A 22980-nucleotide genomic window follows, 5' to 3' on the forward strand; every position below is an offset into this window, starting at 1 on the left:
AGAGATCCTATTTGGGGAGGTTCCCCCAGGGAAGGCTGGAAATCAGGGCCCCCCTCACCAGAATAAAGTCCTCCAGAAGGATCGAGTGAGTCTGGTGCGAGGGGTTAGTTTGTTAGCATGGCCCCCTACACAACCACTGCCACCGGCTCCATGGCCCCTAGGCCTCCGGGGCACAACGTGGTTCTAAGGAAGGTGGGGGAGGTTAGAGGGAGGCGCCCCCTAAACAAGCTGGGGGGCTGGGAGGTGGGTGACAGCAGGAGCACCTGGCCCTCAAGGCTGAGACTCGCCAACTCATCACAGCAGTGGCTGTGCAAAGTGCCACCAGCTCCTGTGTGTCTGCAACCCCTCCCACTGCATTCTGTGGGGGGTCTGACCCCTGCTGCACTCGCGGCGGGGTCTGCTCATTGCAGGCAGCCCCCACCCTCGCACTCAAATACGGGGGAGGAGGAGGTTTCTTCTTGCGGTCCGATTGGTCTGGACTTTGTCTCCTCTTCCTATTGGCTGTGTTGGGAGGGGCGGAGCTTCCCGGGGGCGCGACGTGGCCTTGAGGCGTTCGCGAGGCGGCTCTTGAGCAGCGCGTGGCGTGGCCTGGAGCGCGAGCGGGTAAAGGGGGGGCCCCGAGCTGCTCAAACACCCCTTCCCGAGTTCCCTTTTGTGCCCCACCCCCCATCTTGCCTAAGACAATGTGTGAGATTGGAGGTCTCTGCGGGGGGAGGGGATGAGCGGTGATGGAGGGTCCCCGGCTGAGGGGTCTCTGTGGGGGGAGGTGATGAGCGGCGGAGGGTCTGAGGGGCACTGGCTGGGGGGGTCTCTGCAGCAGGAGGGGATGAGCTGGGGGAGGGGCGCTGGATGGGGGGGTCTCTGTGGGAGGGAGGGGATGAGCGGGGGAAGGGGAGCTGGCTGGGGGGTCTCTGCTGGGGGGAGGGGATGAGCGGGGGTTCTGAGAGGCACTGGCTGGGGGGGCTCTGTGGAGAGAGAGGATGAGTGGGGGGTCTGAGAGGCGCTGGCTGGGGGTGGTCTCTGTGGGGGGAGGGGATGAGCGGGGGGGACTGAGAGGGACTGGCTGGGGGGGTCTCTGTGGGGGGAGGGGATGAGAGGGGGGTCTGAGAGGCGCTGATTGGAGGTGGTCTCTGGGGGGAGGGGATTAGCGGGGGGGACTGAGAGGCACTGGCTGGGGGGGTCTCTGTGGGGGGAGGGGATGAGAGGGGGGACTGAGAGGCGCTGATTGGAGGTGGTCTCTGGGGGGAGGGGATTAGCGGGGGGGACTGAGAGGCACTGGCTGGGGGGTCTCTGCGTGGGAGAGGATGAGCAGGGGTTCTTCGAGGCGCTGGCTGGGGGTCTCTGCGGGGGGAGGGGATGAGCGGGGGGGCTCTGAGGGGCACTGGCTGGAGGGGTCTCTGTGTGGAGAGGGGATGAGTGGGAGGAGTCTGAGAGGCACTACCTGTGGGGTCTCTGCGGCACAAGGGGATGAGTGGGGGGAGGGGAGCTGGCTGGGGGGGTCTCTGCTAGTGGGAGGAGATGAGTGGAGGGGACTGAGAGGCGCTGGCTGGGGGTGGTCTCTGTGGGGGGAGGGGATGAGTGGGGGGTCTGAGGTGCTGGCTGGGGGGTCTCAGGGGAGGGGATGAGCAGGGGGGACTGAGAGGCGCTGGCTGGGGGGCTGTGTAGGGGAAGGGATGAATGGGGGTTCTGAGGGGCGCTGGCTGGGGGAGTCTCTGTGGGGGAAGGGATAAGCTGGGGGGATAGCGAGGCGCTGGATGGGGGTCTCTGCGGGGTAGGGGATGAGCTGGGGTTCTGAGAGGCACTGGCTGGGGGGGTCTCTGTGGGGGGAGGGGATAAGCAGGGGGGACTGAGAGGCACTGGATGGGGGTCTGTGCAGGGGGAGGGGATAAGCAGGGGTTCTGAGAGGTGCTGGCTGGGAGTCTCTCTGGGGGGGATGGGGCTGAGCCACGGGGTCTGGGATGGGTAGACCCATTAACCACCCCTCCCCTCGTGCCCGGCACGGGCCCTGCTCCCTCTGGAGCAGCCCTGGGGCTGCCCCATGTTCCCTATCCACTGCTGAGCTGCAGCCTCCAGGTACCGGAGCGAGCCCCGGGGGCTGGGCTGTGACTCTGCCCCAGCGTTCAGGGGTGGGGGGGCCTGGCATCTCGCAGCACCAGGATCTGCTTCCTGGGGCTGAGCCACAGGGTGCTCGGAGCTGCCACCCCAGCCGGAGCCCAGAGCCCTGGGCCTGGCCAGGCTCTGCTCTGGGGCCCCGAGGGGGGACTGGCCTGACTGGGGTCCCGGCGTGTGGCTGGGCGGGGGCTGCTGGGTGGGAGCAGTGAGACCAGGCGGGAATGTACCGAGGCGGGGTACCAGCCTTACTGGGGTCCCCGCGTATGGCTGGGCGGGAGCTGTCGGGCGGGGACGGAACAGTGAGACTGGGCGGGGAAGTCCCGGGGAGGGGGGAGACCTGGGCAAACATGTGGATGGAAGAGCCGATGACCCCCAAGGAGCGGCGAGAGAAGGGGGGGCGCAGAGATCCCCTTGGATTTACTGTTGCCCCCTCCCATGGGGTCCCCATCCAGAGTGATCTCCTCTTTCCTCTCAAATGCCTGAGAAGGTGTCTGTTCTCCTTCCCAATTGTGCCCCATTTCCCTCCACTTCGCCAATGGCCAGTTCAATTCTCAGGTTTGGGGTGTTCCTCCTCCCCGCCCCCCCTTTTCCGTGCAGTGATTTGTCCTTGTTTAGGAGGGAAATCGTTCCCCTGGTGATTTGTGAACTGGGCAGAGGCTGGGGGAGCCTTGAGACAGGGATACGCTGAGCTGGGCTGTGGGGGACCTCTCTCTGCTGGCAACAGGGCCTGGAAAGGGAGGGGCAAGCATTCCCCATGGAAACTAGGCAGCCCCAGGTTTCCCAGCGCCAGCTACTTCCCCTCCCCACACCCAGCAGCCCCCCCTGCTCCCTCCCCACCACCTGCTAGTCACATTCCCAGACCCCACTGCCAGCCTCTCCCTACTGCCAGTGACCTGACTCCAGCCCCCTCCTTTCCGCTGAGAAAGCCACATCATCCTAGCTCCCTGCCCGCCAGTGGATGTGCGGCAAGGAGAATCCACCCCATTCTGTTGGTGTTTGAATATAGCTGTATAATCCCCTCATATTTCCCCTCTTTTCCCTTGAACCGTTGAATGGTGATAGAAAATCTCCCCAGATGTTGGTGCTTCTCTCTTATATTGGCAAATATTTAGTTTGTGCCCCATTTTCTCCTCAGTTCTGAAATTCTGATATCAAATTCTTGAAAGGCTTCCTGCTTTTCTCTCCAGGTGTGTGACTGAGATCAGGGCTCTTATCGTCCTGAGCGTGGCCCAGGCCTTGCCTGAGATCAGGTCCCCCAGTGTGCCGGGCACTGCACAAACCCTGACCGAGTTTGGGGCACTCATTGTGCCAGGGACTGCACAGACCCCTACAAAGAGTAGGGACCTTGTTGTGGTGGGTGCTGCAGTGACCCTGACTGAGCCTGGGCCGCTGTTGTGCCAGGCTGTGCATCAACATGAATGGAAACCAGGCTCCCATTGTGCCAGGCACTGCAGGCACAGCAAACAAAATCAGGGACCTTGTTGTTCCTGGAGCTGCAGAGACCCCGAGCAAGGTCTGGGCCCCGTTCTGCTGGGTGCTGCGCAGACCCCGAGCGAGACCTGGACCCCGTTCTGCCGGGCAGTGCGCAGACCCTGAGCGAGACCTGGGCCCCATTCCGCCGGGCGCTGCGGAGACCCCGAGCAAGATCTGGGCCCCGTTCCGCCGGGTGTCGCGGAGACCCCGAGCAAGACATGGGCCCCGTTCCGCCGGGCGTGGCGCAGACCCCGAGCGAGATCTGGGCTCCTTTCCGCCGGGCGCCGCGGAGATCCCCAGCGAGATCGGGGCCCCGTTCCGCCAGGGGCCGCGGAGACTCCGAGTGAGACCTGGGCCCCGTTCCGCTGGGCGCTGTGGAGACCCCGAGTGAGATCTGGGCCTTTATTGTGCCAGGTCAGACTGAGACCTAGACTGAGATCATGGCTCCCTTGTGCGGGGCAGCGCACGACTGCAGCCCAGATTGCTGCCTCCATTGTGCTGGGCACCTCAGAAACTCCGACTAAGATCTGTGTCCCCATTGGGCCTGGCACAGGTCACGCCCTACCACTGTACTGAGCACTGCACAGACTCTGACAGAGATCCTGGCCCCACATTTTGCCAGATGCTGTAGGGACCCCAAACAAAATCAGGGATCCTGTAATGCCGGGAGTTGCAGAGCCCCCAACTGAGACCAGGCCCCTGTTGTGCAGGGCTCTGCCCAGACTCTGACCAAGATCAGGGTCCCCATTGTGACAGGTGCTGCACAGACACCCCAGGTATGTCTGCACTGCCATTAAACCCCCCCAGCTGGCCCATGGCAGCTGCCTCAGGCTCACAGGGCTCAGGCGAAGGGGCTGGTTAATTGCAGTGTAGATGTCTGGGCTTGGGCTGGAGCCAGGCTGTAGGACCCTGCAAGGTGGGAGGGTGCCAGACCTTGGGCTGCACCCCCCGCCGGAACAGCTACACCACAATTAAACAGCCCTGCAGCCTGAGCCATGTGAGCCCAAGTCAGCGGGCACGGGCCAGCCGCCGGGGTCTGACTGCAGTGTAGACATGCCCACAGTTACAGAGGCCTTGCCACAAAAAGCTCAAAGGCTAAACAGGCCAATGGTGGGAGGTGACTCTCCATTTTATAGATGGGGAAACTGAAGCTCCGAGAGCTGAAGTAATTTGCTCAAGTTTGCATGGAGAATTTGGGATAAAACTGGGAACTGAACCCAGCTTGTTTGAATTCTTGCCTCTCCCCTTAACCCCCAGCCCAGCATGTGTGTGTATAGCGTTGTTTTGGCCTGTGTTTGCCTTGCATTGGCTTGCAAGGGAGGCTGTGGAATTTCCTTCATTAGAGGTTTCTAAGCCCAGGGTAGAGATACACCAGTCTGGGAATGTCTAGGGCTACTTGGTCCTGCCTCAGCACAGGAGGCTGGAGTAGACGCCCTCTCAAGATCCCTTCCAGGCCTACACTGAAATCATTCTCTTTCCTGCTGTTGTGTTCTGTGCTGAGCTGTTTCGCATGGTGCTGTTTGGAACTGGGATCGCCCCATGCTGTGCTGCAGAGTTTTATGGTGCATCATTTTGCCTCAGCTTGTTTGGTGTCTGTTGTGTTGGTTTGAGTTGTGCTCTTTTGCATTGTGTACTTTTGTCCTAGGGTGTGTTAGTTTACATTGTGTTGCTTTCTTCTCCTTTGTATGGTGTCATTTTATGCTGTGGAGTGTCATTTTTTGGTTTCTGTTGTTGTTTTTCTGAATTGCCTGACATTATGTTGTGGTGGGGCTTTTTTCTGTATGTTGTGTTTTTATACATATTGTGACAGGGTCAGGCCAGATGGCTACAGGAGGGTGACAGGAGGCAGATATATTAGCCCCAGGTGAAGTAGGTCCCCTTTCCCTGAGTGACGTAACAGGGAAAGTTCCAGAACAATAAGAGCTTTCTGGAAACAATTAAAGCAGACAGGCTGTGACGTTATTGATATAATCTGAGACCATAGACTCTAGGACTGGAAGGGACCTCGAGAGGTCATCGAGTCCAGTCCCCTGCCCTCATGGCAGGACCAAATACTGTCTAGACCATCCCTAAAAGACATTTATCTAACCTACTCTTAAATATCTCCAGAGATGGAGATTCCACAACTTCCCTAGGCAATCTATTCCAGTGTTTAACTACCCTGACAGTTAGGAACTTTTTCCTAATGTGCAACCTAAATCTCCCTTGCTGCAGTTTAAGCCCATTGCTTCTTGTTCTATCATTGGAGGCTAAGGTGAACAAGTTTTCTCCCTCCTCCTGATGACACCCTTTTAGATACCTGAAAACTGCTATCATGTCCCCTCTCAGTCTTCTCTTTTCCAAACTAAACAAACCCAATTCCTTCAGCCTTCCTTCATAGGTCATGTTCTCAAGACCTCTAATCATTCTTGTTGCTCTTCTCTGGACCCTCTCCAATTTCTCCACATCTGTCTTGAAATGCGGTGCCCAGAACTGGACACAATACTCCAGTTGAGGCCTAACCAGCGCAGAGTAAAGCGGAAGAATGACTTCTCGTGTCTTGTTTACAACACACCTGTTAATGCATCCCAGAATCATGTTTGATTTTTTTGCAACAGTATCACACTGTTGACTCATATTAAGCTTGTGGTCCACTATGACCCCTAGATCTCTTTCTGCCATACTCCTTCCTAGACAGTCTCTTCCCATTCTGTATGTGTGAAACTGATTGTTCCTTCCTAAGTGGAGCACTTTGCATTTATCTTTATTGAACTTCATCCTGTTTACCTCAGACCATTTCTCCAATTTGTTCAGATCATTTTGAATTTTGACCCTGTCCTCCAAAGCAGTTGCAATCCCTCTCAGTTTGGTATCGTCCGCAAACTTAATAAGCGTACTTTCTATGCCAACGTATAAATCGTTGATGAAGATATTGAACAGAGCCGGTCCCAGAACAGACCCCTGCGGAACCCCACTTGTTATACCTTTCCAGCAGGATTGGGAGCCATTAATAACTACTCTCTGAGTACGGTTATCCAGCCAGTTATGCACCCACCTTATAGTAGCCCCATCTAAATTGTACTTTCCTAGTTTATCTATAAGAATATCATGCGAGACCGTATCAAATGCCTTACTAAAGTCTAGGTATATCACATCCACCGCTTCTCCCTTATCCACAAGGCTCGTTATCCTATCAAAGAATGCTATCAGATTAGTTTGACATGATTTGTTCTTTACAAATCCATGCTGGTTATTCCCTATCACCTTACCACCTTCCAAGTGTTTGCAGATGGTTTCTTTAATTACTTGCTCCATTATGTTCCCTGGCACAGAAGTTAAACTAACTGGTCTGTAGTTTCCTGGGTTGTTTTTATTTCCCTTTTTATAGATGGGCACTATATTTGCCCTTTTCCAGTCTTCTGGAATCTCGCCTGTCTCCCATGATTTCCCAAAGATAATAGCTAGAGGCTCAGATACCTCCTCTATTAACTCCTTGAGTATTGTAGGATGCATTTCATCAGGCCCTGGTGACTTGCAGGCATCTAACTTTTCTAAGTGTTTTTTTACTTGCTCTTTTTTTATTTTATCTTCTAAACCTACCCTCTTCCCGTAAGCATTCACTATATTAGACATTCCTTCAGACTTCTCAGTGAAGACCGAAACAAAGAAGTCATTAAGCATCTCTGCCATTTCCAAGTCTCCCGTTACTGTTTCCCCCTCCTCACTGAGCAGTGGGCCTACCCTGTCCTTGGTCTTCCTCTTGCTTCTAATGTATTGATAAAAAGTCTTCTTGTTTCCCTTTATTCCCAGAGCTAGTTTGAGCTCATTTTGTGCCTTTGCCTTTCTAATCTTGCCTCTGCATTCCTGTGTTATTTGCCTATATTCGTCCTTTGTAATCTGACCTAGTTTCCATTTTTTATATGACGCCTTTTTATTTTGTAGGTCACGCAAGATCTCGTGGTTAAGCCATGGTGGTCTTTTGCCACATTTTCTATCTTTCCTAACCATCGGAATAGCTTGCTTTTGGGCCCTTAATAGTGTCCCTTTGAAAAACTGCCAACTCTCCTCAGTTGTTTTTCCCCTCAGTCTTGATTCCCATGGGACCTTACCTATCAGCTCCCTGAGCTTACCAAAATCCGCCTTCCTGAAATCCATTGTCTCTATTTTGCTGTAGTCCCTTCTACCCTTCCTTAGAATTGCAAACTCTATGATTTCATGATCACTTTCACCCAAGCTTCCTTCTACTTTCAAATTCTCAATGAGTTCCTCCTATTTGTTAAAATCAAGTCTAGAACAGCTTCCCCCCAGTAGCTTTTTCAACTTTCTGAAATAAAAAGTTGTCTGCAATGCAGTCCAGGAACTTATTGGATAGTCTGTGCCCCGCGGTGTTATTTTCCCAACATATATCTGGATAGTTGAAGTCCCCCATCACCACCAAATCTTGGGCTTTGGATGATTTTGTTAGTTGTTTGAAAAAAGCCTCATCCACCTCTTCCACCTGATTAGGTGGCCTGTAGTAGACTCCCAGCACGACATCACCCGTGTTTTTTACCCCTTTTAGCCTAACCCAGAGACTCTCAACACTTCCATCTCCTATGCCCATCTCCACCTCAGTCCAAGTGTGTACATTTTTAATATATAAGGCAACACCTCCTCCCTTTTTCCCCTGTCTATCCTTCCTGAGCAAACTATACCCATCCACACCAACATTCCAGTCATGTGTATTATCCCACCAAGTTTCAGTAATGCCAACAATGTCATAGTTGTATTTATTTATTAGCACTTCCAGTTCTTCCTGCTTATTACCCATACTTCTTGTATTTGTATATAGGCATCTAAGATACTGGTTTGACCCTGCCTCCCAGCTTTGCCCTGACCCTCCTTTCTCTCTGCCATTATAGCCCATGCTCCCTCCTGTTTCCGACCCATCTCCCAGGTCTTGTTCCCCACTCACCTGTGGGGTTTGCTCACCTGTCCCCGTCTAACCTAATTTAAAGCCCTCCTTACTAGGTTAGCCAGTCTGTGTGCAAATAAGGCCTTTCCCCTCCTCGAAAGGTGAACACCATCTCCGCCTAGCAGTCCTTCCTCGAATAGCATCCCGTGGTCAAGGAAGCCAAAGCCCTCCTGGCGACACCATCTTGGCAGCCAGGCATTCACCTCCACGATGGTTAAGAAGGATGGTTGCAACCAAGGTCCTATAATGGCACCAAATCTTATGTAAAGGGGGTCATATAAGGTGTCTAAGACCAGGTTATGGGTTGCTGGTTATGATTCTGCTGTCTATTTTGTGACAAAGTTCCTCCTCTACTCTGGTGGGTCTTGCGCTTATTGGCAGATTTGCTCACCTCAGTGATCTTCCCCACAGTCTGGGTCAACTCCTCCTGTGTCTGATCAGGAGTTGGGAGGTTTGGGGGGAACCCAGGCCCGCCCTCTACTCCGGGTTCCAGCCCAGGGCCCTGTGGATTGCAGCTGTCTATAGTGCCTCCTGTAACAGCTGCATGACAGCTACAACTCCCTGGGCTACTTCCCCAAGGCCTCCTCCAAACACCTTCTTTCTCCTCACCACAGGACCTTCCTCCTGGTGTCTGATAACACTTGTACTCCTTAGTCCTCCTCCAGCAGCACAGCCTCTCACTCTCAGCTTCTTGTGCCTCTTGCTTCCAGCTCCTCACACACACTTCCTCTCCTCTGGCTCCTCCCTGGCTGGAGTGAGCTCCTTTTTAAACCCAGGTGCCCTGATTAGCCTGCCTTGATTGGCTGCAGGTGATCTGATCAGCCTGTCTGCCTTAATAGGTTCTATCTAGCAGGTTCCTGATTACTCTAGTGCAGCCCCTGCCCTGGTCACTCAGGGAACAGAAAATTACTCATCCAGTGACCAGTATATTTGCCCTCTACCAGACTCCTGTACCCCACTGGTCTGGGTCTGTCACATATCCCTGCCCCCTGCTCAACACCAAGGGGTTGGGCAGCTTGGGATGCCAGACAGTGGACACGTGACAAGCCATCAGCATTGCCGTGACGGCTCCCTGCTCTGTGTTGCACACGAAACTGGAAAGGTTGGAGGGATAAGAACCTACCTATGAGAGCGACTCTCTGGCTTTGAGTCAGTATTTGAGTTCCCAAGGCCTTAGCTGCCCTCCTTTCCCCTTTTGACTTTCTAACCTATCTGGAAATGGAAAATAATTCTGGGGATATTTCAGAGAAGACCAGGGGTTCTCCCCTAAGCCTTCTTTTGGTTAGGCTAAACAAGCCAAGCTCTTTGAGTCTCCTCTCATATGACAGATTTTCCATTCCTCCGATCTTCCTAGTAGCCCTTCTCTGCACCTCTTCCACTTTGAATTCATCCTTCTTAAATGTGGGAGACCAGAATGGCCCATGGTATTTCAGATGAGGTCTCATCAGTGCCTTGTATAGCAGTACTAACCCTTCCCTGGGTATATTTGAACTATCTCGCCTGATGCATCCTAGGGCTGCATTAACCTATTTCACGGCTGCATCACACTGGGGGTCCGGGGCTCTGATAGTTTGGGATGTTCCTTTTCCCATAGTCAGTTCTTTCCCTTTATTGTTTTACCCCCACCTGTGCCCAATGTCACCCTCTTCTTAACTTCTTTGGTTATTTCAGCTCCAGTTTTTTAAATGGGATCTAAGAATTGCAAAGCTGAATGAAAGATAAAACAAACAGAACCATTTGAATTTTGGCACATAGCTGGGAAAACTATACCTAGTGAAGGTCTGCTGTAATTACCCGGTTACCTACAGCATTTTCTGGTGGGGTGCATAAAGCAATGTCAGAGAGGCAAAAACGATTTTAGGGTGAAAGGGCTTGTCAAGTGTTTGCTCCCTAGGGACCATGTCACCGCCCAGGGCTTGCAGTCTTTCAGGAGTGGTGCGCTGGGTTGTATTTAGGAATCTCAAAAGAAAAGGCTAAGATGGCTGGTTCACAATATCCAGTGAAATCTTGCAAACAATTATACAAATAGACTCTGATGCTATTTAAACCACATGGTATTAATACTGATTCAAAACTGAAATTAAAATTATGAGATTAAACACGAGATAAATGAACTGACACCTAATTTCCATTTCTTAATGCCTGACATTTTGACACTTGCTCATGCCATCTTGCTTTTAAAGTGATGCACAGCACACAGTCACATTAATTCATGAAAGCACACCAATTACTGACTGCTTCGTGTTGCAGAAGCATCTGATTAAACAGCTAATTAAAACTGTAAGTGGAAATGCATCAACACAGCTTAGCTCCAGTGCATTTAAATGTGAAAGAAATGTTTCTAAATTAAATACATGGCAGGATGGTAAACGGGGATATTAACCAGATGTGCCTCTACCCAGTCCTGTTCACTTCTTGTCCCAACCCCCCATGAGTTCTGGCCTCTTGGTCAATTCAGTTCCCAGTCCCACATCAACTGTGCCCTCTCCCAGCCTAACCCGTTTCTACTGCAGTTCTTCATCTCCCTCGTCCAGGCAAGGGTTGGAGCTGCAGCCCCTAAGGCAGCTGTGTTAATCACTGTCTCACATACTGGGGCTATTTAGATTTCAGGGAACGATTATCATAGTTACTGACTCTGGGAGGTGGGAGAGAGGAGAGGCTGAGCGTGAGTTTGCTCCTCAGACTCTGTAGGGCCGTTTTCAACCCTGTAGCCTCCATGTTACCTCATCCTCCACCCTGACCCATGGGTCTCTGCTCATGTGTCAGTGTCACCTTCTGATCAGAATGCCACTGGCCTCAGCGGAGCTCCCAGACAGGAGCTACGTCACGATGGGGTTACAGTACTGAGAGTAAAATACACCACAGGGAGGGTGGAATTATCCTCAAAGGATGCATTACAGTCCAGGAAGTGAAAGAATTCAAGTATTTAGTTAGTTAAAAGTACACTTGAAAGGATTGGCTTTTCATTAATAAATTACAGTAAATGTTGATTTCACTGTATACACACACACAGAGATGAAAACCTATTTCTATTGGTAAAATACAGAAATGCTTCTGGAGAAAGTCGAGTTTGATCTAAGGATATTTACACTGCATATTTTGCATGTGACATTGACAATTTGTGTTTGAACAGTTATAAAAATTTGGCTTTGGGAATCTCATTTACTGTCATTAAATAATTGTTGTCTGACCACCCCCATAACTTCCCACAGCTCTGAACACTGAAACTGTAAACATTGCAAAAAAGACTTAATATAAATATACTCTCTATTGAAATTAAAAAAAAGAAATCGACAAAATGAATATTGTCAAACCCACTTAACAGCAATCGCAATATGCCAGGGGATGGAAGTTCACAGCTAAGGCCCCCAACCTTAACTCTGCCGTGTGGTGGCACCATGCAATCGCCATAGGGCTGCGAATAAGGCATTTTAGTGTATAAAGTCCCAGATTAGATTATACCAATTTGTAAAGACACATGAGCTCTCTCCCTCAGGGTGTGACCTGCACTGGGTTGTTTCTTTGATTGATAATTCCCAGAAGTCAATAGATAAATACAGGCGAGTCTCATCTTACGCTGGGGTTACGTTCCGCTGTCAGCACGTAAAGCAAAAATCGCGTATAATCAAAATTACATTGAGTGTAATGGTGAGCGCAGTCGCCTGCACTAAGGGACAGTATTTAAATTGTTATTTTTCTCTCTCTCTATTTTTGCCGACTGTGCAAAGCTGAGTTCGCGCATGTTAAATGCGTGTAAGATGAGACTCGCCTGTAACAGTCTATCAGTTATGAAGTGGCCATTTTGGATGTCTGGGGCGTGTCTGTTATTTTGCACTAGAGGCCAGGTCCTTGGAGAGATGGAATCTTGGTTTCATTTTAACTTGTCCATGCTCAGAAGCTTCCGGCGTTTGGTTCAAAGTATTTCCATGTTTCCCTGACCTGTTCTTAAAAGTGCTGCTATAGAAAGTGGGGAGGGGCAGGAACTCACGGCAGGATCAGTAGCTGAGTCCTGTAGATATTTATAGCTCATGGGAAGGAGGACGGGGATTGGTGGGTGTCTGGGGATTTTATAATAAACACACAAATATCATCGTTCTTAATGAATTTTCATCATCTAATTCCTGTAACCCACTAATTATCCCTGGCTGCCCCTCAGCTTGTGGAATGGACAAAAGCCCCATCTGAATTCTCTCACCGTGCCCTTCTCGTCCTGGAGGCTACAGGATAATATCCACATTTCGCTCCAGATCAACCCATCCTCCCAGGGGGAAGGAAATGGCTTCAATGGAGCTGGCTCAGGTAAGGGATTAGCAGGGAGCTGGTGATGAGTTCTGCTTGGAGGGAAAGGAGCAGTAAATGCATAGGAGGGTAGGAGCTGCTGGAGCTGGTGGGAGGCAGGAACTATCTAGGGTGGAGAAAGGGATGGGACCGGATGTGACAAACCTGCTGAGACTTGTGTAATGTAGGGTGTGGTGGGTTGTCACCCCGGGGTGCAGTCTGGGGGGCTTCTGGGAACTGCTGTGCCCACTAATCCTCAAGCTGGGCTGGCGTTTCTCACGCTGCTTTGCTGGAGATTCAGCCAGCCTCTCCAGGCCCTGTTATCACCCAACACAACAGCAGGTGGCACCATACAGCCAACTAAGCTACCTGAGTGCTTTACCTAAGCCACTCAAGGACACAGAGAAGACAACAGCCAATTTCCCAGCTCCCCAACCTTGCACACCTGCTGTAATGTAAATCCAGAATTGTACCATCTTATACTGCACCATCTGTAAACTCTCTCTCTCACACACGCACACTGTATCACCCACCACCTCGTCTGGCCCCGCCCCCCAATGCCCCCCCTCTACAGGCTGCCCCCCCAAATAGCCCCTGACCCCTCCCCAAATGCCTCCCACCTCCCGCTTCTACACCCCACCCCCAAACACCCCCGCCTCATCTGCAAATGCCTCCCTCCCCCTTCTACCTCCTGCCCTCAAATATCTCCCACCCTCTTCTACCCCCACCCCCAAATGCTTCCCAACCCCCCTCTTCTACACCCCACCCCCAAACACCCCTGGCTCCCCATCTGCAAATGCCCCCTCCCCCTTCTATCCCCTGTCCTCAAATACCTCCACCCCCTTCTACCCAATCCCCCAAATGCCTCCCAACCCCCCTCTTCTACACCCCACCCCCAAACACCCCCGGTCCCCCGTCTGCAAATACCTTCCACCCCCCTTCTACTCTCTGTCCCCAAATACCTCTCAGCCCCCTTCTACACCCAGATATCCTCTGCCCCTCCCCAAATATCTCCCACCATAGCTGCGTAGCACGGGGCAATGCAAGGTTCTGCAAACTGTTTAAAGATAACAAGCTAAACCAGCTGCTTCTTTGAACGATTAAGAATCCCTGCCAACCTGATGACTTGGCACCTCCTTGGTCCTGCAGTTCTTTGGCTGTTCAAGTAAGCTGGGTGTGATATGCTGCTGGGACTCGGGAGTAGTCCCAAGTCTGACACATTCCTTAGGTGGTCTCAAACCATCTCATTTCCATCTTGTAGCCAAAGATTTGCCATCAGACAACTGCAAAACCCTGTGCACAGACCTCAGAACTGTCTGAATCTGGGGAGTCTGGAGGGGAGATGGAAGATGCAGAGTGGGTGCCGATAAAAGCAGCCGAAGGATTCAAGAAAAGCCCATCAGGGGTATGATCCAGGTCCCTTTACCTGCCTCCGACTTGGGTTACTAGCTCTGACTGAGGGGACCACTTCCATGTGGCATGATGCTGCCTGTTACATGCAGAATGAAACACAGCTGAAGTGGGGGGTTTGCACTGGCTTTCTGAAGCAAAAGCCACTTACCCCAGCAGCGCCAGAGGGCATTTAGCTGTGGCCAGTCGTACTTTGGCTGGATGGTTTGTCTGCCACCCACCCGAACGCTTTAGATAGCGGCAGAAATAGGAAGTGCTCCAGGGCAGCTGTACTTCCTACGCATAAAACACGCTTGTAACTCTCTGAACCGCTCTGCTGGTGCATGTGGCTGTTCCAGAGAGAAACTGGCTAGGATGGCAAAGTCCCCCTGCAGACAGTCCCAGCTGTGGTGTGATGCCAAAGAAGCTGAGTGATCGGCTTGTGTGTGTACAGGGCTGCTGACCCCGTGGGGAGAAGATGGGTTTGGAAGACTAAGCACTACCCAGAGAATGGGAAAGGGGGACAGAATGGAAGATGAATGGGAGATGATAAAAAGGCAAAAATATTGATGACACTGGTACCATGCAGCTTTCTCCACGAGCAGTGATAGGTAACCAATGAAAGACATGCACACAGCTAAGGAATGGCGTTTGGGAGGTAGAGAGATGCATTAAACTTTGTGGGAACTTCCCTTTCTTCCTGGTTCCTGTAGTGGCACCTTGTTCAGGCTCCTGCTCTCCACTAAGATTTTTGAGGGAGAGTCAGTGTGGATGGGGCTTGCATGTGCTGACGACTTAAGTCAGTAAGAACCAATGAGCCATTCTAAGCTTGCATCTCCCCAAAGACTTATGAGGGCTGACTGCCCTCTCCCTCAAATCTATTTTACAGATACACTCGTGTAAAATCTATATTCTGAGATATATGCAAGCTGCATGCAGGCTCCTCAGCTGATCTGAAGGGTGGGGGTATCCGCTGCTTGGCATCAAAGGGAGTTTGTAATTCTGAACTGCTGGGCTCAAACCTCATTTAAAAAGTGAGCCGTTTCAGAACCTCCATAGCAGGGGTGAGAGTGGCTGATTGTACTTCACACTTAGAATTTCAAACTGTGCCACAAAACCCTTTTCCTTCTGAACTGGGCTGTGCATTAGCTTTATCTGGGAGAAACTCTAGTTTCATGCACTGAGAGCTGTGAGTGAGACTGGCTGTTGCTGGTATGTGTCATGGGGACATGGAGAGGTCTCAAGCTTGAATTTGACCTGGCAAGGTGATGAAAGTTGTTGTGATGGTGCTGAAACATCAATATTGGGATTGAACATCTACCCCAGGAGATGGCCCAGTGGGTCACATGATCAGCTGCATCTCTTTTTGGGGCTAGAGTGGCAGTGAGGTGAGGGGCATGGCAATTTATGCAATTTGGTGTCCAGTCCTAGCACTGCTAAGAGCCTGTGACTACTGTTGTTCTCTGGGTACAGCCCAGCAGCAGCGGGACTGTTATTACCTTGAACTCTCTTCTCTTAAAAGCGTTCCTGCCACAGCTGATGTGGAAACAGACAGTGTGGCTACAGGAAGCAGTAGTGAGGCTGTACCGCAGGCTGTCACTGTGATGCAACAAAATGTATCTGCTGTACTATGAGTACTACTGCATTTGGTGCTCAGACCTTGGCGCTGGATGCATCCAACATCTACCCGATAACTTCCATATAATCTAATTCAGAAAGACGAACGTGGGCCTCCACAAACTAGTGGTGCCTACGCACCCAACTTGGCAACGTAAGGTCTATCCCTGTGTTGGAAACGATGGTAAAAGTCACTGAGTATAATCGCTGTGGTGCATCTTACCATGTTAGTAGCTCCATCTGCTTTGCCAGCCTGCAGGATGAAAGTATATGAATGTGGGAGTCTTCCTACTGGTCTCCAGTCTTTTGGGCTAACTTGCTGCAACCTGGCAGATGCTTCTTAGAGGATAGGTAATGACAGCCCCTTCTGCCTGGTTGCTGACATGAACTTGTACCTCTGTTTCAAACTGTGCAAAAAACATACTCCACTCCATTTATTCATCGCTTTTTAAAAACATCCGAAGAGGAACTTAGCTGGTTTTAACTGCCTCACAGACCATCCTGATCATTTCTGATTCCAAATAGTAGCCTTATCTGCCTTTTTTGCAACTGAGTTTGACTAGCAGTCGGGTACTGGAAGGCCTTTGCTCCAAACCTCCCACCCTGGTAACCTAGAAAGCAAAATTAGCTGATTTTAGATTGAGCTGATACAAAGAACTTCGAACATCATGGGCGGGGGGTGAAAAGGGGGAGGAGGGAAGTACATAATGTCTGTGGCTTTGATTTTTAACTATCTACTTTGCTGCTGTTGACAGGCTCCTGATGTAGGTAGGGATAAGAGCGAGACTAACAAATTTAGCCTCTGCTTTAAAAGAGACGAGCAAATAGTTCTATTATGCGTCATGTCAGTATTAACTTTCTTTGAAAACTATTTACTGTAGCCATTGACAAACGGTTGGATTGTACCATTTCATGCAAAGAGGAGGTAATATTTCAGAGAAATGATCCCCTTTTTCCGGTTCCTGTGTGTAGCAGGATGGTCACTCCGCTTGTGCCCTGAAGGGCTTCAAACAGCCCTGGGAGAGGGCCGTTTCAGGGAAAGCAGCTACTAGGCTGATTGGGGAAGCAGCCACAGCTGGGCCATGCCCCAATCAGGCCTCAACTGGCCCTATATAAGAGGCAGTGAGCCAGGAGCTCAGCAGTCTCTGTCTGTCTGTTGAGGGAGAAGGGTCTGGCTGCAGGGAGCAGAGACAGGGTACCTGAGTGAAGCAGGAGTGGGGAAAGGGTGAGGATCTGGGGAGATCTAGCCTGGAAAGCCCCAGGCTGCGGGCTAGCATAAGACCAAGAGGTCCTGGGGGTTGCAGAGGGGAGCCCAGGGGTTGGCCAAGGCAGCCGGTCCAAACCCAACCTTTCCAGTGCTGAGAACATTAAAAACATTCCCAGTTCATCGCACCACCCCCTTGTATAACTTTGGTACAAGGCAGGAATTTTTTGTCTCTCTGCTGGGGAAGAGCCCCAGGTTTAAGATGGATTCCTGTACCAGGTGACATGTCCTGTGAGACCCCAAGCCTTCATTCTTTCTGGCCTGACTCACAGATGGTGCAGGACAGAGCCATCTCTGGTCAATTGTCCTGGTTAATGGGTGCCATCAAAAGTCCAAACCACTATTAATGGCCTACACTTTGCATCATTACAACAGGACCTGAGAGTTATAGTTTATATTTCTGCTTTCAGATCCAAGAATGATCGAGTCATACAAATAGGATGAACACACACAGTAGATTATAAGCTTTGTAATGATACCTTACAAGAGACCTTCTGCATGGAGCATAATCCAGTTACATTATTTTCACACTCATTAGCATATTTTCATAAAAGCCTATGGAATGCAATGTCACAGCAGGGAAAGGGTTTTACTGCGGCACCTGAGAGCAGTTCAGTTTCATGTTCAGGCTGTGGTATGAGTTCCTCCAGGTTTCTCATAAGCATACAGATACCTTAGCGGGTGCTCTCGATACAGGAATGGCCCAGATATGATAAAGTGTTGGGGATTGCATTTTCCTATTTTATTTTTGTATTTCCAATGACATTTCTGTTTGTGATTTCATTTTGCTTTGTATAACTGTGTTTTCTCTTGGATTTGATATTTAACTAAAAAAAGAATAAGGCCTCAGGGCGCCGGATGGAGGAGCAGGCTGGGGCTAGGACTGCTAAGAGAGCGAGTGTAGCAGGTTTTCTGTATTGTTTCCTGCCTTCATTTTCATGACTAGTTTCTCTTGTGCACTAAATTTGTTTTTTTCCCATGTGAGCCTGGCTAGCTCAGTTGGTAGAGCATCAGACTTTTAATCTGAGGGTCTAGGGTTCAAGTCCCTGGTCAGGTGAAGAGGGAACCATTCCCCTCCAAATGAAAGAAGGCATCTCTCCAGGGTGTTATTTTACATCACCTTTTTTCCCCAGGACTTGGCCTTTCCTGGGAAGGGCCATGTACTGCTTGGGGCTGAAGGGGCAACTTCCTCACATGCCCACTGGCCTCTCAGTCTGGATTAAGAAAGGCCTCTGGGAGCTGCAACAAACTGCTGCATGTCAACTTGGTGATCCACACCAGAACTCATCAGAGGTCTGGGTGTTCCATATTGGTCCCATGGTGTAAGGGCCAGCACTCGAGACTTTGAATCCTGCAATCTGAGTTGAAGTCTCGGTGGGATCTTAGGACAATTGCTGTGCCACAAACCCTACTGGGTCTTCCAAGGCTCTATCTTGCTTTCTCAAAGGCCATGAAAGCCTGTCTTTTGCCTACTAGCTCTTGTGACTTGAGCACAAGAGGGGACATTTGATCCAGAAGCCTGACCGTGCCTGGAATCCTATAGGTAGGGTTGCAAGCTGCATTTCCTCTGAGTCCTGAAGCTGGGCTGCAGCCTGGTCTAGGAGGCAGCCCTATTGGTTGACCTACTGGACCCAAGTCACTTGGGCAGTGTTGGTGTTTCCCAGGAATGCTGAAGGGCCTAAGGGAGGGAGGCTCAATACTCCCCCCTTTCAGTCAGGGCAGAAGAGGAGGGCTGCAGGAGTGGGCAGCTTGATGGCTGGGCCTTCTAGTGTTTGGTTGGGGACATGATGGGGAACGCGAACTGGGAGAAATGGTTGCTGACCTGTGAGGAATGGTTTGGCCAGTGGCGTAAATGGACCTTGTCATTACCTACAAGGTTGTGATGCTCAAGACCCATCTGTGGGGAATTTCCTCAGCCATGTGTTTCCCCATGCTCCAGGAGTGCTGCTGAGATGGAACACGATGGCCTTCCACTTCTTGTGGGGCAATAGGATGTCCCTACCTAGTCAGGAGAAGTGCGGCTTTTCTGCCGTATTAGAAGGGGCGTTGGGCCTGGTGGGCTTTGAAGCCTTGTATGGCTCTACTTTTTTGTGTTTCAGTTTTCAGTGGTGGCTGAGCTGAAGGGCAGGTCAGACTCTAGGGGAATGGTGGGGCAACCCCAAAGAAGCCAGCTGACTCTTCCGATATGGCCGTATTTTTTTTGACCCCACCGGATGCAGCACCGGGTATGGGATGGCTGATGGTGGCAGAAGTGGGAGGAGTAGACTCATAGACTCATAGACTTTAAGGTCAGAAGGGACCTTTATGATCATCTAGTCTGACCTCCTGCACAATCCAGGCCACAGAATCTCACCCATCCACTTTTATAACAGACCCCTCCCCTATGTCTGAGTTATTGAAGTCCTCAAATTGTGGTTTGAAGACCTCAAGCTGCAGAGAATCCTCCAGCAAGTGACTCGTGCCCCATGCTGCAAAGGAAGACGAAAAACCTCGAGGGCCTCTGCCAATCTGCCCTGGAGGAAAATTCCTTCCCAACCCCAAATATGGCTATCAGTTAAACCTTGAGCATGTGGGCAAGACTCACCAGCCAGCAGCCAGGAAAGAATTCTCTGTAGTAACTCAGATCCCAACCCATCTAACATCCCATCACAGACCACTGGGCATATTTACCTGCTGATTAGGAGGTTAGGAAGTCCCCCACCACCCAGTGTTCTTCTATTCCCACCTTACACCCTACAGGATTTTCAGTGGGTGGCTAGGTGGAAGGTGCTAGCAGGATGGCTTCATTGGCAACAGTGGCTGCCCTCACAGCAGCGGCGGCCACAGCAGTGAGGCCCCACCCTTTGGCTCAATCTGAACAGAGGTCAATGTACTACTGGGTGTGATAGGCCAATTTTAGGGAGCTTCCTCTGAAGGTGAGCAACTGTCCCCAGAACTTACTGACAGGCGCTTTAAAGTATTTGCAAATGTGCACGGCCGGCATGTTCAGAGCAAAGGCTGCCCAGGGGCACTGTGTCAGGCTCTGGCACCGCTTGAGACAAGGGACCATCTTCAGCCACTAGGTAACCCAGGATCTAAGGGAGGAATGGGGTGAGGAGACAAGTCAAGCTGAGCAAGGCAGGCAAAAATTAATCTTGCCTTCGGGGCATTCGCAATGATGCCCTTTTTGTGTGCCAGGACTGACAAAAACATCCCAGACAGAGAAGCAGCAGGCCAAAACTGTGCCATTCAGGTGCTTACTTAGCTCAGTTGGGAGAGTGTTAGACTGACAATCTAGAAGTCCCTGGTCCACTCCCATGCTTTGGCATGCTCTTTGTGAGCAGCAGTGGGCTTCCTTCTGGAAGCACAGCAGTGCCTTTACCCACCACAAGTCCCTCATTTCAGGCTCCCAAGCAAGAAAAGACAGCGTGGAATTATGCACCAAGTTGGCCCACCTGACCTTTCTTACTTCTCTTGCTCTTTGTCAGCAAGGAGAAGAAAAAGAAGCTCTCCTTCAAGCTGGAGTCAGAAGGGCGACGGCAGGATGACTTCCTGAGTGCCGGCTCCAGTCCTTTGCTCTACCAGCTGACCTGTCGAAGGGCTGCCACCTCTCTCTCCAGGTTCGCCCATCGGTGTGTTCAGAATGGAGAGGGATAACTAGTGGTATTCCCCAATGGTCAGTCCTAGGACCAATCCTATTCAACTTATTCATAAATGATCTGGAGAAAGGGGTAAACAGTGAGGTGGCAAAGTTTGCAGATGATACTAAACTGCTCAAGATAGTTAAGCCCAAAGCAGACAGTGAAGAACTTCAGAGAGGTTTCACAAAACTATGATTGGGCAACAAAATGGCAAATGAAATTTAATGTGGATAAATGTAAAGTAGTGCACGTTGGAAAAAAATAACCCCAACTATACATACAATATGATGGGGGCTAAATTAGCTACTACTAATCAGGAAAGAGATCTTGGAGTCATCCTGGATAGTTCTCTGAAGACGACCACTCTGTGTGCAGCAGCAGTGAAAAAAGCAAACAGGGTGTTAGAATCATTAAAAATAGGAGACTAAGATAGAGAATATCTTACTGCCTTTATATAAATCCATGATACACCCACATCTTGAATACTGCGTACAGATGTGGTCTCCTCATTTCAATAAAAATATACTGGCATTAGAAAAGGTTCAGAGAAGAGCAACTAAAATGATTAGGGGTTTGGAATGGGTCCCATATGAGGAGAGATTAGAGACTAGAACTTTTCAGCTTGGAAAAGAGAAGACTAAGAAGGAATATGATAAAGGTATATAAAATCATGAGTGGTGTGGAGAAAGTGAATGTGGAAAAGTTATTTACTTGATCCCATAATATAAGACCTAGGCGCCACCAAATGAAATTAATAGGCAGCAGGTTTAAAACAAATAGAAGGAAATTCTTCACACCGACACAGTCAACATGTGGAACTCCTTGCCTGAGGGGGTTGTGAGGGCTAGGACTATAAGAGGGTTTAAAAGAGAACTAGCAGGTGGTCACTGAAGGAGAGAGGGCAAGGAAAAAGAGACGAGCTGATAGTCCTACAGGAGGAGGGGAGGAGTCAATGGAGGCAACACCAAATATAAGCCCCAGGAGGATTGCAAGGGTGAATAGGAATCGAGAGGACTTGCAGCCAGTGGGTGCGGGGGGTAGACCAGAGAATCACACTGTCACCAGGAAAAGGCAGATCTACGTGATTGGAGACTCCTTACTGAGAAGAATAAACAGGCCTGTAACTAGAGCTGATCCGGAGAACAGAAGGGTGTGCTGTCTGCCGGGTGCTAAGATACAGGATGTGGACCTGAGGCTGAAAAGGATCCTAGCGGGAGCGGGAAAGAATCTGTTGATTGTCCTTCATGTGGGAACGAATGATGTGGCTAGATACTCTCTGGAATGTATCAAGGGAGACTGTGCAAGACTGGGGAAGACATTTAAGGAAATCGAGTCTCAGGTGATCTTCAGTGGAATTCTGCCAGTTGCTAGAGAAGGGCAACAAAGGTGTAACAAGATTATGGCGGTTAACAGATGGCTCAGGCAATGGTGCTATAAGGAGGGCTTTGGGTTGTACGGCCATTGGGAAGCATTTACGGATAGAAGACTGTTCTCTTGGGATGGACTTCACCTGAGTAAGGAGGGAAATAGACTTCTAGGATGGAGGCTCGCCAAATTGATTAAGAGAGCTTTAAACTAGGAATTTGGGGGAGATGGTTGGGAGATGTCCAGGAGATCTCCACGCCAGAATTTAACCTTGAGAGGGAAGTAAACAAAGTAAGAGGTGATACAGCTGTGGACAGAAGAATTGAGACAAGGAGGAAGGGTAGTGTAGATAGCAGACTAACAGGGGATGCTGGTGGTAGAATGTCTTTGCCTAACAGGATAAAGAATGTCAGTGAAGCCAAACGGCAAAAATTAAAATGTCTGTACACTAATGCAAGGAGCCTATGGAACAAAATGGAGGAACTAGAGCTACTGGTGCAGGAAGTGAAACCGGATATTATTGGGATAACAGAAACATGGTGGAATAGTAGTCATGACTGGAGTACAGGTATTGAAGGCTATGTGCTGTTTAGGAAAGACAGAAATAAAGGCAAAAGTGGTGGAGTAGCATTGTACATCAATGAGGAGGTTAACTGTAAAGAAATAAGAAGTGATGGAATGGACAAGACAGAGTCTATCTGGGCAAAAATCACACTTGGAAAGAAAGCTACCAGAGCGTCCCCTGAGATAGTGCTTGGGGTATGCTACAGACCGCCGGGATCTGATTTGGATATGGATAGAGACCTCTTTAATGTTTTTAAGGAAGTAAACACTAATGGGAAATGTGTGATCATGGGAGACTTTAACTTCCCAGATATAGACTGGAGGACAAGTTCTAGCAAGAATAATAGGGCTCAGATTTTTCTGGA

The 22980-nt window shown here is 50.3% G+C and overlaps 1 protein-coding gene and 1 non-coding gene across 2 annotated transcripts in view; one reads left to right on the plus strand and one right to left on the minus strand.

Annotated features, from left to right (window-relative positions):
- The window catches only part of LOC127041850 (uncharacterized), a 256988-nt gene that overhangs the window by 86278 nt on the left and 147730 nt on the right, over nucleotides 1-22980 (minus strand). The gene's annotated exons all lie outside the window — the stretch shown is intronic.
- On the plus strand, nucleotides 18051-18123 carry TRNAK-UUU (transfer RNA lysine (anticodon UUU)). The gene has a single exon. It is a non-coding gene; the product is annotated as a tRNA-Lys (tRNA).

Source organism: Gopherus flavomarginatus (genome assembly GCF_025201925.1).
Source record: "Gopherus flavomarginatus isolate rGopFla2 chromosome 13 unlocalized genomic scaffold, rGopFla2.mat.asm SUPER_13_unloc_5, whole genome shotgun sequence".
Taxonomy (NCBI): domain Eukaryota; kingdom Metazoa; phylum Chordata; order Testudines; family Testudinidae; genus Gopherus; species Gopherus flavomarginatus.